Source organism: Mobula birostris, chromosome 4 (assembly GCF_030028105.1).
Source record: "Mobula birostris isolate sMobBir1 chromosome 4, sMobBir1.hap1, whole genome shotgun sequence".
In the NCBI taxonomy this organism is placed as follows: domain Eukaryota; kingdom Metazoa; phylum Chordata; class Chondrichthyes; order Myliobatiformes; family Myliobatidae; genus Mobula; species Mobula birostris.
Genome location: NC_092373.1, coordinates 170,451,663 through 170,465,700, shown reverse-complemented (window position 1 = coordinate 170,465,700; position 14,038 = coordinate 170,451,663). Strand labels below are relative to the sequence as shown.

The 14,038-nt window shown below is 41.4% G+C and overlaps 1 protein-coding gene across 3 annotated transcripts in view; it reads right to left on the bottom strand.

Moving 5' to 3' along the window:
- The window catches only part of bmpr1ba (bone morphogenetic protein receptor, type IBa), a 604,340-nt gene that overhangs the window by 275,805 nt on the left and 314,497 nt on the right, over nt 1-14,038 (bottom strand). The window lies entirely within an intron of this gene.

Genomic DNA, 14,038 nt, shown 5'->3' with positions numbered 1-14,038 from the left:
AATCTCCTCTGCACCCTTTCTATGGCTTCCACATCCTTCCTGTAGTGAGGTGACCAGAACTGAGCACAGTACTCCAAGTGGGGTCTGACCAGGGTCCTATATAGCTGCAACATTACCTCTTGGCTCCTAAGTTCAATTCCACGATTGATGAAGGCCAATACACCATAAGCCTTCTTAACCACAGAGTCAACCTGCGCAGCTGCTTTGAGCGTCCTGTGAACTCGAACCCCAAGATCCCTCTGATCCTCCACACTGCCAAGAGTCTTACCATTAATACTATAATTCTGCCATCATATTTGACCTACCAAAATGAACCACTTCACACTTATCTGGCTCGAACTCCCTCTGCCACTTCTCAGCCCAGTTTTGCATCCTATCAATGTCCCGCTGTAACCTCTTACAGCCCTCCACACTGTGCACAGCACCTCTAACCTTTGTTTCATCAGCAAACTTACTAACCCATTCCTGCACTTCCTCATCCAGGTCATTTATAAAAATCACAATGAGTACGGGTCCCAGAACAGATCCCTGAGGCACACCACTGGTCACCAATCTCCATACAGAATATGACCCATCTACAACCACTCGTTGCCTTCTGTGGGCAAGCCAGTTCTGGATCCACAAAGCAATGTCCCCTTGGATCCCATGCCTCCTTACTTTCTCAATAAGTCTTGCATGGGGTACCTTATCAAATACCTTGCTGAAATCCATATCCTACTGCTCTTCGTTCCTCAATGTGTTCAGTCAATCACTTTATAAAAGTATGAAATATGCTTCTGCAGTTTAAGCTGTTTTCTCTCTGAAAGGGATGTGCCAACTAATTAATGCAAAGTGCCAACATTAAGAAACAGAAGTATAACTTATTCATTATTCTGTCTGGTTTGTCCAGACTCTGCTACAATGTGAAATTCACCTCCTGGTTTAAGTAGTGCCTGTTTATTTCATCTTTTCAATTTAGAATAATAAAAATAGACCAGACCTTTAACAGCAGGTGAGGGAATAGGAAAGGCTCTGAAAAAGCACCATACAGCCACTAGTGGTGAGAGGTTATAATGCTAGCATGGCAATGACTGAAAATACTTTCATTATGTATGTACTACTAATGTATGAGCAGTAAATGATGGTCCTGGGCCTGTATTCACTGGTTTAGAAGAATGGTGGGGTGGTGGTGGGGTTGTTGTGTTTTATATTTGTAATTAATTTAGATCACTTTGTAGAGATCTGTTTTCATTTTGACATGAGTCCTTTTCTGTTGTCATAAAAGCCAAATTAAATCCACTGTGATTCAATGTTATAAAACATGAAAACTTCCGGGGGGGGGGGGGGGGGGTGTGATTGTGTGTTTTTTTAGTATTATTGTATTCTTCATCTTTTGTGATTTTTTTGTGCTGCATTGGATCTGGTGTAACAATTATGTTATTCTCCTACACTTGTGTATAGGAAATGACGTTAAATACCGTTGAACTTTAAATCTTCCCTGAATACATTTGAAAATCTCTATCCCATCCAGTCTTTTCAACTGCCTTGCTCCTACTGCTCTCTCAGTCAATGCATTCCAGATACCCACCTTTCCCTGGGTGAGGGAGGCCCCCTCAGATACCCCAGATAAATTCTTACTGCTTACCCTATAATGACGTGCTAGATTATGTTGATATAGTGGTAAAGAATACACATGGCATGTTTGCTTTTATTTGTCACGGCATTTGAGTTCAAGAATCAGGAAGTTATGTCAATGCTTTATAAAACTCTGGTTAGGATGCATCTGCAGTATTGCACTCAGTCTGTTTGCCCCATTATAGGAAGGATTTGGAAGCCTTGGCGAAGGTACAGAAGAGGTTTACCAAGATGCTACCTTGATTAGAGGTCATATCCTATACGGACAGATCTGACAAACTTGGGTTGTTTTCTCTGGAGGAGCAAAGGCTGAGGAGAGACATGACATAGCTTTATAAGATTATGATAGACATCGATAGACACCCTGGTTTCCTTTCCTCAAGGTTGAAATTTCTCTTACCAGGTATGCATAAATTCAAAGAGGATGTGTGGGTGATTTTTTTTTACACAGAGTGGTGGGTGTCTGAAATGCACTGCCAGGGTGATAGTGGATGTAAATATGATAAGCATTTTTTAAAAAGCTCATAGATAGGCACATGCAGGGAATAGAGGGATATGGACCTGTGTAGACAGAAGGGCTTAGTTTAGTCAGGCATTTAATTAGTTCAGCACATCATCATGGGCTAAAGGAGCTGTGTTTCTGTTGTACTGTTCTGTGCTCTAACTGTGAGGAATCCTGATCATTATTTGGAATCTGGGAGAACTTCCTGTTATCCACGACTACCAAGCAGGTGAGCGATTGTTCAAAACATTAAAAGCTCTCAGAGGGTTTTTTAAACAATTAATGAAATATTCTTGTAGCTTTTGATAATACGTGAGAATCTAGCAGCTTGACAGAACCTCGGATGTGCAACAGATAACATTCTAACTCAGCTTGACTCTTTTATTCTAATGTTGCAGCTGAACAAAAGGTTATTGAAGTGCATCGACCCATTTTATACTGAAAACACTGCACATTGTTTGGAAGTTGCTAATACGCTGTTAGGTGTGACCTGCTATAAGCCAGAGCTGCAATTTAAGATTGACATGACTGATCCTTTGCTGCCTGTGACGTTAAGGGCTACAGCAGGCGAACAATTATGATACTGGACTAGACACCTAGAGTTAGGAGTTCAACTCCCAGCATGACAGGCCGTAAAAGTAAAATTAATGAACCTGGTAAACTTGCGGGCTGGCACCACAGAAATCAACACGGCAATAAAAGCTGCCGGATCGCTAATGTTCAGCAAAAACGCAACCTACTACCGCAACTGAGTGTGGCCTATGCATGACTCCAGTTACACACTGTGTGGCTGGCACTTTCTGTCCCTGGGACTGGTAAATGTTGCCTTCCATACAACCACAAACAATAAGGAATCAGGCATTCTGAGCCAGAATGCAGAAAGATTCCCATTAAACAGAGCAGTAATTTATACTTGCCACCAAAGTAAATACAGGGACTTGGGAATAAAACATCGAATTGATGTGGGCAAGTTTATAAATTAACTTACATATAATTGAAAGATGAAGCATGAAATCCTTTAAGAACCAAATTTCACTTCTCTCCACTTTAAGTGGTAGCTCTGACTCTTACCCCTTGTTATGGACTTGAATGCAAATGCGCCTGCTGATGCTTCAACTTGGCATTGCATGGTATCAGTGGTCCACCTAGCCCCTCAGATAGAGCAGTACCGAAAGGAGAAAGGAAAAATCCAGCAACAATGCTTTGTACTCAGACAAGCCCTGGAAAATGATACTATTTGGTCAAGGTTTATCATCGTAGGCAGAAGTATTTGTACGCACTGGTGCAAAGAAAAGCTTACTTGCAGTAGCTTAACGGGCACAGAATATCATATAAGCAGCACTCACAAAAAGAAACCATAAATTAAACATCAACACAATTTTTAGAAGAAAGAATACAATCAGAATTTTTAAAAGTTCATTTTTGTGCCAAGTTATCAAAGTGGTCATTGTCTTGTTACACTCTCGTGAGCTTGTGACAGTTGCCTTAAGAACCAAATGGGTGGAGAGAAGCCACTCTTCCAGCTCATTATAGAACATAGAACATAACACATAGAAATCTACAGCACATTACAGGCCCTTGGCCCACAATGTCGTGCTGACTATGTAACCTACTCCAGAAACTGCCTAGAATTTCCTTAGTGCATAACCCTCTATTATTCTAAGCTCCATGTACCGATCTAAAAGGCTCTTAAGAGACTCTATTGTATCCATTTCCACCACCGCCGCTGGCAGTGCATTCCACACACCCACCACTCTCTGTGTGAAAAACTTACCCCTGGCATCCCCTCGGTACCTGTTTCCAAGCACCTTAAAACTATGCCCCCTCGTGTTAGCCATTTCAGCCCTGGGAAAAAGCCTCTGGCTATCCACATGATCAATGCCTCTCATCATCTTCTACACCTCTATCAGGTCACCTCATCCTCCATCGCTCTAAGGAGAAAAGGCCAAGTACACTCAACCTATTCTCATAAGGTATACCCTCCAATCCAGGCAACATCCTTGTTAACCTCTGCACTCTCTCTCATTCTTATGCATGGGATCTTACTGTGTACAAAGTGGCTGCATTGCTTCTTACATTACAAATCATTCATGTTTTCATAGCTTTATGCATTATCAACAAGCTGCTGCTCTTAGATTGGAAGCAACCAACTTCATCTGTGTCCAGTGATGTACAGAATGTCTGCTCAAAGAATCTTCGAACAAATGCAACATTCCCACTGAGTTACTGTAATGGAATGTCTGGCCCATGATTACTCAAAGTGAGCTGGAACATTCACGATGCTACTGAGAATCTTGAGTCTGTGCATTGACAGCACTCTGTGTAAATGGACGATGGAACACAACCTCTTATGAATGATCTACCCAAACAACCACTGAAGCACCTCCTATTCCACGTGTGGAATACCCTCATCATCCACTTTGGTACCCACAGATACCTCACTGTCAGCTCCAAGGAACTGTCTAAGAAGGGGCAATGATATACCTGAGAAACAGTACCATGGTAGTGTAGTAGTTAGCATGATGCTATTACAGGTTGGGGTGTTGAAGTTCAGAGTTCAGTTCTGACGCCATCTGTATGGAATTTCTATGACCCTCCTCCTGGGCGTGTGGGTTTCCGCCAGGTACTCCGGGCTCCTCCCACATTCTCAGGATGCAAGTGTTGGTAGGTTAGTTGGTTGTTGAAAATTGTCCTGTGATTACACTCGGGTTAAACAGGCGAGTTGCTGGGTAGTGCCGCTCGTTGGGCTGGAAAGGCCTGTTCCATGCTGCATCTCTAAATAGAAAGAACTGTTTCTATAGCAACACACTCAAAATGCTGGAGGAACTCAGCTGGTCAGGAGGCATCAATGGAAATATATCTATAGATGTACAGTGGACAGCATTCTGACTGGTTGCATCACCATCTAGTATTGAGACTCCACACCACAGGATCACAAGAGACCACAGAGGATTGTAGACTCAGACAGCTCCAAAAGCACAAGGACATCTTCAAGAGGCAGTGTCTCAAGAAGGTGGCATCCATTCCACCACCAGGGCCTACTCTCGTCTTGTTACTACCATCAGGGAGGAGGGAGACACAATACCCACACTTAAGGATTCAGGAACAGTCCTTCCACTCCATTTTCAGATTTCTAAGCATTCCATGAGCCCATCAACACACCCTCGTTATTCCTTTTTCTTGCACGTTTATTTTCATAATTATTATAATATTATGTCTTTGCACTATACTCCTGCTGTAAAATAACACGTCACATTGTCTAAGTCAATGAAAATAAATCTGTTTCTGATCCAGAACCTCAGCAATTACTTCCAAAACCAATCTAATCAAATTCTTTTATTTATTGGAGATACAAAAGACTGCAGATGCTGGAATCTGGAACAACACATAAAAGTGGGTCAGGCAGGATCTATGGAAGGTAATGCATAGACGATACTTCAAGTCAAGACCCTACATCTGGACCATGTTGATCTTCATCAGATGAAGGGTCTTGATGCAAAATATCAACAGTCCATTTCCTTCTACAGATGCTGTCTGACCTGCTAAGTTCCTTCAGCTTTTTGTGTGTTACTTTTTAGTTATTGTCCATTAAATATAGAGTCTGTGATGGGATCTTCACTACCTAACATCATCAAAACTCATGGGAACTTCATATACTTCTAAGTCTACAAAGCAGACAAAACAATGTATTGTTATAAAGATTGGAATGAAGGGATTGTAAACTTGTCAGTAAAGCTAACCTCCTTTAATGCCATCTGTTCATGATTCTGTTCCTCACTCCATCAAAATGCATAAAATACTCATAACATTGTTAGAGCAGGATCAGCATAGTTCCTTTTTGCTGAACAACCTTCAATTTCATTTTAGAATTTCATGCATTCCTTGGAGTTATTATAAACTGAGGCACAACAAAATCTATAGCTGCTATATTAATGAGGGAAAATATATATTTGACTCAAAAGAATATTTCATGTTATTGTTACCTTATTGATCAGGTCAATAACATTTCCACAATCAACAGTGGAGATTCTTCTATGCTTATCCTGTTTTGTTTTAAATACTGTACTTAGGTGTAGTTTTAATCTATTGAATGATACAACATGTTACTAATTCATAGATTTTGTTCCCGTTGGCTAGACTTTGTGGAGCTCTTGCACTTGAGATGATCAGATGACTCTAAAGTAAAATCTTTATCCAATATTTTTACTTATTTTATCTTTGTTAGTCACTCAGCATATGCATGGGTCCAGATAATTATGCCCTAACACAAAAAAGCAGCTGACTTAAGAAAACTTCATGTTACTCCGCACGGGCAGTTAGTGAAGCCATCATCTGAAGTATTTATTTGACTGTTTTAGCTGGGTCTTTATGGGCCCATAATAAGCCCTTACTTCGCAAATCAGAATATTTAAATAATTCTCAAATTTAAAACTGGACATCACCACTAGCACTGTGGAAAGCGCAATGCTATTACTGCTTGGGGCATCAGAGTTTGAGCTCAGTTCCGGCGCTGTCTATAATAAGCCTGTATGTCTATTCCTGTGAGCAAATGGGTTTCCTTCGAATGTTCTGGTTTCCTACCACAGACCAAAGACGGACTGGTTAGTAGGTTAATTTGTCATTGTACAGGATTAAAAAGGTGGGTTCTTTGGCAGTGCAGCTTGTTAGGCCAGAAGGGCCTGTTCCACACTGTATCTCTAAATAAAATAAAGAAAACTTGATCATGATTTTTCAGGATGTACTTCAGCCCTTGGGCTCTCACCAGTCCCAGAGAGACAATTGACACTGCATGCTCCCTCTCCAGGTACATCCTTGAAATGGGGCAGGCAATCAACTTGGGTGGAACCCCCAATAACCAACTGCTTAGACCTTGGAGTACAGCAACAAAGAGAGCCCCCAAGATACAACATAACAACTTAACTTGGATCTTCCACCCAAGAACTTCTACTTTGCATTAAGGTGTCAGTCCAAGTTGGAGTTATACAGCACAAAAACAGGCCCTTTAGCGCAGTAGATTCACGTTGAACATCTACCATCTATCAATGCCAATCCCATCATTTTATTCTCCCCACACTCTCATCTACTTACCCCACAGACTATCTATCACTCACTAGGACACTACAAATAAGTTACAGAGGCCAATTAGCCTACCATATTTGTTAAGCCATCTTCTACACAAATATGTGTGTGTCCAGTTGCCCCAGTGGAATCTATATGGAGCCAGGTAGTCAGTCCAGTTTTTGACAGGATTCCCAGCTCTCAGACAGGGAATCATTTCCCCTGCCGCCTATCCCTAAATCAGCTGAGTTCTGGCATGGGAGAGATGGTATATAGGCTTTTTTCATGTGATAATTCAATTAGTTGACATGTATTTCATTGTTCTTCAGTACATGGGTTATTCAACCTATTGGTTACAATATTGAAACAATTCTGCAAATTCTAAAACCCTTAATCAGACTACTTATTATTGTACAGTACTTCGTAATTTGTGCTTTAATTTTAAGAGTCACAGAGAGTTAAAATTCAGAATTAGGCCTTTCGGTCCAGTTAGTCTAACCATTATCCATTTACACTAATCTACTTTCTCCTACTTCAGCCCCATCATCCCTACTGGGGCATAAGCCACCGACAGCAGCTCGCCAGAGACCTCTGAACTGGGCCAGTCTGCTGGTGGTCCTGGATGATAAAAGATTGATCACCTGTGTGGCTTCTACAGACTTGTGATTTTCACTGCATGACTTCACATGTCTTTGAAGCGAGGAGCTTCCTCTCCTAGGGATGAGGTCTTTGGAACTTCTGATAGCGTTTCTGTAGTACTGGGATGAGATTGCTAATCCCATGCCAACCCTTCTCCTTTTGCAGCTGGGATTGGTACCATCCGTGGCAGAGTTAATCCTAATCACTAGTCAAGAAGGCACAGCAGGATCTACACTCTGAGAGATTGAGGCATGCAAAGCTGCTTTCCCTATTCTAGCAATATTCTTCCAGAGCACCATCTAGAGCAGGAGTTCCCAACCTTCTTTGTGCCATGGACCATTCCAATCAAGCGAGGGGTCCATGTCTGGCTGCATCATTTTGTGGTACTGAAGCTGCAAGGCATTGGACCACAAGGCCCTACCGAGGGTAGTAGAAGTTGAGAGATCATCAGGGTCTCATTCATCCCCTAACTGTGACAATTACCAGAAGCATTGTAGACGAAGGGCCCAAAGCATTGTTGAAGATCCCTACCACACATCCCAGATGGAAGTTTAGAAGCATCAAGACTGGAACTGCGAGACTGGATAACAGCTTCTTCCTCCAGCCTTTGAGACTAATGAATACCCTGCCACCACCAAGCTCTCAAAACTAGGACAGCAAGCTGCTTACTCTTTACCTGTGCTGCACTTTACTACATGCATTTTGAATTATATTTTTATTACCTACTTTATAGCATTATATTTTGTTCTACGTGCTGCGTGTGATAAATATTGTGTGGGTGTTGTTTTGTTTGGTTGTATATACATACAGTCAAATGATGATAAACTTGAACATGAACTTAGCTGCTATAGCAGTTAGTTTATTGCCAACTGCATCTCTTCCTAAATCTGCTCCTGTTGATCATTTCATCCCTAAGGGAGCAAACCCACATCCTTTCCTTCTCTCCGAATTCCCTGTTAGACATTTTGGTGACTGTTCTACTTGTGGCTTTTAGAACCAGAATCAGATGTATTACCACTGACCTGTACAGCAGAAAATTTGTTGTTTTCAGACAGTAGTACAGTGCAAAGAATAAAATTAGTATAGTTTGCAAAAATATATAAACAAATAGTGCAAATGAGAAGAAATAATGAGGTAGTCTTCATGGGTTCGTGAAATGATTAGAAGTCTAGTGGTGGAGGGGAGAAAGTGTTTCTGAATAATTATTATTTTGGATCTTCAAGCTCCTATACCTCCTCCCCATTGGTAGTAGTAAGAAGAGGGCATGTCTGGATGGTGAGAGTCCTTAATAAGGCACCGCCACTTGGAGATGTCTGACAGTGGAGACAATTGTACCCATTATGGAGTTGGGGGAGTCTACAATCCTCTGTAGCCTCTTGTGGAACTGAGTTCTTGACTCTTTGCATCTACCCCATGGTAATTGTTTCATAATCTTACAGACTCTGTGTAGGTCATTCCTCCATCCTCCCTTATAACACTGCAAATCCTTCTTGAAAGGGTAAGATGAGGGAACACACACTAGTCCTCCCAGAGGGATCCGAAGTGGAAAGAGTGAGCAATTTCATGTTCCTGGGAGTCAACATCTCTGAGGATCTAACCTGGACCAAATATATCAATGCAGCTACGAAGAAGGCACAAGAGCAGCTATATTTCATTAGTTTGGGTAGATTTGGGACATCACCAAAAACACTTGAAAATTTATACAGATGTACTGTGGAGAGCATTCTGATCGGCTGCATCACTGTCTGGTATGGAGTGGGGGGGGGGCTACTGCACAGGATCAAAATAAGCTGCAGAGTGCTGTAAAATTAGTCAACTCCTTCAGGAGCAATAACTTCTGTAGTATCCAGGACATCTTCACGAACAATGCTTCAAAAAGGCTGAGTCCATCACTAAGGACCCCCGTCACCCAGGTCATGCCTTGTTCTCACTGCTACCATCTGAAAGGAGGTATAGAAGCCTACAGGCACACGTTCAATGATTTAGGAACAGCTTCTTCCCCTCTGCCATCTGATTTCTGAATTGACTTTGAACCCATGAACACTTCCTCCTTACATTTTCTACTTCTATTCTTGAACTACTTATTTAACTATTATATGTCACAAAGTCAAAACATTTCACGACATATGCCAGTGATATTGATTCTGATTTTAAACTATTAATCAGCTGACCTTACTCTGCAGTAGGAACGGCATTTGGAACATGAGGAGAAAATTAAAAGGTTTCATATTTTTTCAAAGTCAGAGAAGGAGAATCCAGAAGCAAACCACATCCTTTTTCTTACATGTGACAAATGGCAGATGGGTTTTCCAATACAAACTGTGTGATTATGGTAAGGGGCTTTGCTGAACACTGGTTATTAAGAGAGTTGGCTCAGCCACTTCAACAACAATTATTTTTCCCAAAATTCATTTCAAAACATAAGCAGGCTGGCCAAGGAGAATTGTATATTATAGCCATTTTAGATCAGGCACTTTTAGGCTGATGGTTTAATTTGCCTGGGAGGTTAACCAATTCTGATTAACTCCTTCACTCACTGCCTCTGTACCCACAGGGAGGTGGAGAAAAAGGTCCAAGGAACAAGTACAGTGCAAGTATAAAAGACAGGTGAACATAAAAGGAACAGTCCAAGCAACTTAGCTTCAAAGAGAAGATAATTTTAGCTGTTTATCGTATTTTCAAAGTACTTATAAGTACAAAACATGCAATTATAACCCTTATTATTCACAGATTTTAATCGTGAAGCTTTATGCTATGAGGGCAAGATTGTATCTCACTCTCATTCTCTCTCTCTTTTGCTAAATGGTAGTTTATTTTACCAGCCAGCACAACTTTTCTTGGAGATTATAGAATGTCCCAAAATATTCCAAACACATTATCTGGCAATGTGAACTCTGGCCTGACCTGTGAGAGTGCACAATGTGCATTCCTCACTGGCTGCTGGTAGTGCCTGGTGTTTATAAACAAAACAACCTCTGAGCGGGACGGGCAGCTCCTTCTTTTTACTTCAAGTTTCTTCTGTACATCTTTGGTTGACAAAAAAAATCAATCAAGCTTTTAATTCTAAATTCTGAATAAAGAGCAGCCTTCAAATGCGAACAGCATTCAGAAGTGATGGAAAAAATCAATACACCTGTTAAATCTTTGCACTCGGTTTTTATATACAGTTGCATTGCATCTATAGCACAGAAACAAGCCATGTGATTCAATTGGTCTTTTCTAGCCTTCACCCTCCACACAAGTTTCCACCCATGCTATTCAGTCTAACTCTATCAATGAACAAGGTGGCACATTGGCACAGCTGGTAGACCCACTGTATCACAGCACCGTAGAACAATGACAATCCTGATCCCCGGTGCTGTCTGTGTGGAGCTTGCATGCTCACCCACATTCCAGGGACGTGCTGCTGAGCAGGCTAATTGACTATGGTATGTAGGTGAGTGGTATTATCTGGGGGAAGCTGGTGAGAATGTGTAGGGAAAAGTTGGGATTAATGTCGAACTGGTGTAAATGGGTGATTGATGGTCGGCACAGAATCAGCGAGCCAAAAGCTTGTTTTGCTGCTGCATCTCTCCAAGAACTTTCAGTTCCTCTGCCCCTCTGAACTTTGCGATCCCTGGTTCAGTTCAGTTCAGTTTTCGTTCATTGTCATTTAGTAATGTATGCATTACAAAATGATACGATGATTCTCCAGAATGACATCACAAGAAAACACAGGACAAACCAAGACTAAAACTGACAAAACCACATAATTATAACCTATAGTTTCAACAGTGCAGAGCAATACCATAATTTGATAAAGAGCAGACCATGGGCACGGTAAAAAAAGTCCCAATAGACTCATCATTCCATGCAGGTGGCAGAAGGGAAGAACTAACACTCTCCTCAAGAGCCACAAGGTCATGGCTTCGAACTCCTCCCTAAAGTTGACGCAAAATAATCTGCAGATGCTGGAGTCAAAGCAACACTCACAACACGCTGAAGGAACTCAACAGGTCGGGCAGCATCCGTGGAAAAGATCGGTCGACGTTTCCACGGATGCTGCCCGACCTGCTGAGTTCCTCCAGCATGTTGTGAGTGTTCTCTAAAGTTGACAGTGATGTGCAGTCAGAGGTGCCGTCTATGCTGAAGCCCTGACTGTACACTCATGTGGAAGGAAAATTTAAGCAGAAGTAGGGAAGTTACCACCAGTGTCCTGCCCAATCAAAATTGCTGATGGTGATGACCAGACACTGGTCAGACCCTTGTGAGAGCTGTCTGCTCCTGGATTTCACAGAAACTGCATTTCCTTCAGGTACAATGGTGTTGATAAGTTCAAAGTACTTCACTGGCATAAAGTGCTCAGGAAGTGTGCTGAAGTATTCAGTTGTTATTTCCACTTATGTGTATTCTATTTTTTAAAAAAATATTCCTTGTTAGAATGGTTTTCACACCCTCATCATGCTCTGCATGAACATGTACATCATGAGCAACACCCAAACTGCTGGAGGATCTCAGCGCATCAGACAGCATCTGCAGAGGAAAATGAACTTTCAACGTTTTGGTTTGAGATTCTTCACCTGGACCCTTCACCAGCAACCCGAAACACAGACAGCCCACTTCCCTCTACAGATACTGCCCGCTGCTAAATTTCTCCAGCATAACACACACAAGAAGCTGGAGGAACTCAGCAGATTAGGCAGCTTCTATGGAGAGGACTAAACAGTCAACCTGACGAAGGGTCTTGGCATGAAACATCAGCTGTTTATTCATCTCTGTAGATGCTGCCTGGCTTAATGAGTTCCTCTTGTATTTTGTGTTTGTTAATCTGGATTTTCAGCATCTGCAGAATTTCTGTGTTTCTAAGTTCCTCCAGCATCTTGTATATTGCTCCACGTTCCAGGATCTGCAACCTCTTGTGTGTCCATTTTTATCTTGACTTTTCTAGTGGATCTACCAACTCTTATTTCATAGTCGCCAGTCCTATTTGGGAGATTCCTACAATTGAGGATATTTTTCCACTGTTATAGAACTCTCAACAGATTTCCCATCACAGTTTTCTAGAGGGAAGAAACACAGCCTTTCATTCTAGTGCATTCTCTCACTTCTTTCAAGTCAAAGTCGAGTTTATTGTTTTATGTACACGCACATTCAGTATATGCTCAAGTGCAATGAAAAATTTATTTGCAGCAACATTGCAGGCACATAGCATAGACTTTGCATGCCTATAGCAACATATATAAGGTTATCTTCAAATGCATTTAAGCTTATCACCATTTTATAATGTTAAACAACTGAGATTAAATTATGGCTTCCTTCAACCATTCGATTCTTGAACCAACTAGCACAACTCTAATCACTACAGATTAGCAACACTATGACAACTTTAATCACTTTACACTAAAATGAACCATTTTTCTTGATTTTAATGTGTTCCTTCTTGTGAAGATTGTGTATAATTTGCAACTCTGTGACTAGAGGCATGCGGCAAGGATTGGTACTAGGTTCATTGCTGTTATTCATCTGTATCAAAGATCTGGATGATTATATGGTAAACTGGATCAGCAAATTTGTGAAAGATACCAAGATCGGGTGCATAGCGGATAGTGAGAAAGGCTATCAAAGCTTGCAGCAGGATTAAACTGAATGGAAAAATGGGCAGAAAAATGGAAGATGGAATTCAATGCAGACAGTGTGGGGTGCTGCACTTTGAACGGCCAAACCAGGTAGGGCTTACACAGCGAATGGAGGGCACTAAGAAGTGTGGTAGAACAGAGGTATCTGGGAATACAGATCCATAATTTCTTGAAAGTGGCATTACAGAAAAATTGGGTTGTAAAGCATGCTTTTAGTTCTTGCCCTCTATAAATCGATGTACTGAGTATAGCAGCTGGGATATTAAGTCAAAGTTGTATAAGCTATTGGTGAGGCCTGATCTGAAGTTCCAGTCACCTACCTACAAGAAAGTTATCAATAAGATTGAAAGAGTGCACAGAAAACTTACAAGGATGTTGCTGGGATTGAGGAACCGAGATATAGGTTAAGATTGAATTAGTTAGTAATTTATTCCCTGGAGCATAGGAGAATCAGGGGAGATTTGATAGAGGTATACAAAATTATGAGGGGTATAGATAGGGTAAGTGCAAGCAGGCTTCTTCCTGAGATTGGGTGAGACTAGAGGTTATGGGTTAAAGGTGAAAGGTGAAGTTTTTAAGAGGCATATGAGAGGACACTTCTTCACTCAGA